Genomic DNA, 1,426 nt, shown 5'->3' on the forward strand with positions numbered 1-1,426 from the left:
TACTGTGCTGCCCAGGTAAGGTGCAGGGCCTGCTCTCCCCAGTGCTGCAGTTGGTGAGGGGCAGAGCCAGCTCTCCTGCTCTCATGATCTCAGGGCCAGGTTTCCCACCTGCCACAGGTGGCTAGGGGTCAGGTCAGGTCTCCTCCCTCATGCTACGAGGGACAGCTCTCCCATAATGCCCAGGTGAGGAGTGGGGGTAGTTATGCACAGCCCTCAGACATCAACATGTCCCATGCAACAGCCCAGATCAGGGGTGTCTGCATGGTTTTGGTGGTAACAGATCGTGCCTGACTGGTAGTCATCTCAGGCTCCTTGCCTGGCCTGCCCAAGTAGTCCCTTGTGAGGGTCTGTCTTGGGCTCACTCCTGCCTGGGGCTTGTGGTTCTAAGTGTGGTTCTTCTAGTCTCCAGCTTGCTCCCAGTCTTGGGAGTCTGTCTGAGCCTGCCTGGTGCCAGACTGGTGTCATGTCAGACTTGTTTCCTACAGGGAGTCTTAGGCTACGAATCATTCAGATGCCCACAGGTCAGAACACTGAGTATGGACATAGCCGCTCTCCTCTCTGACTCCTACTGGTGCATAGCAGCCACCCCTGCTAAGGGCAGGTTAGTCCAGATGATGCTGCCTATTCTAGGAACCTCATTTGAATGGAACCACATAGCATGTGTCGTTTGTGATTGGCTTGTTCTACATGGGTACCACTCTCAGGATTCATCCACATGGCACCATACATCAGAATATCCATCTTTCTAGATGGAGTATTATCCCATCACACAGTCCTGTGTGTCACATCACAGCTGCTCATTCATCTGCCAAAGGATTCTGGGATGGCTTCAATGCTTCATCCAGGATGGTGAATGGTGTATAGGAGCCCCTTCTTTAAACTTAGAATGGAATTTCTGGCTTACATGGTATATATTTATTTGTATATATGTGTGTGTAGACGTGTATTTATGTATGCATATATACATATATGCTTATGTATATATGTGTATGTAGATGTAGATGTAATAGCCTCTGTGTGTGTGTGTGTGTGTGTGTGTGTGTGTGTGTGTGTGAGAACCCATTCCATCCTGTTTTCTTCCTGGATCATGGGCTACATGCAATCGCAATGTCATGTGTGATACTAGCGTGTGCCACCATGTACTTTGCCTGCATGTGTCTATGTGAGCCATACATGTGTCTGGTGCCCACGGAGGCCAGGAAAGGTTATCAGACGCCCTGGAATTGGAGGTGTAAACCAACATGGGTGCTGGAACCGAACTCAGGTCCTCTGGATGATCAGCAAGAGCTCTTAACCACTGAGCCATCTGCCCAACCACTGCCCCCTCATTACCCGATTTTTAAACCCTTTAATATTCCCTGGGAAAGTCTGCTCTGGCGTAATCAGAGAAGGCTTAGAAGGAGAACAAGAAAGCACAGAAAAACTC

At 49.6% G+C, this 1,426-nt stretch overlaps 1 pseudogene; it reads right to left on the bottom strand.

Annotated features, from left to right (window-relative positions):
* Positions 1-487: 487 nt before the first annotated feature.
* LOC116895054 lies at positions 488-602 on the bottom strand (annotated as a pseudogene).
* Positions 603-1,426: the final 824 nt, after the last annotated feature.

This window comes from Rattus rattus, chromosome 2 (assembly GCF_011064425.1).
Source record: "Rattus rattus isolate New Zealand chromosome 2, Rrattus_CSIRO_v1, whole genome shotgun sequence".
Taxonomy (NCBI): Eukaryota; Metazoa; Chordata; class Mammalia; order Rodentia; family Muridae; genus Rattus; species Rattus rattus.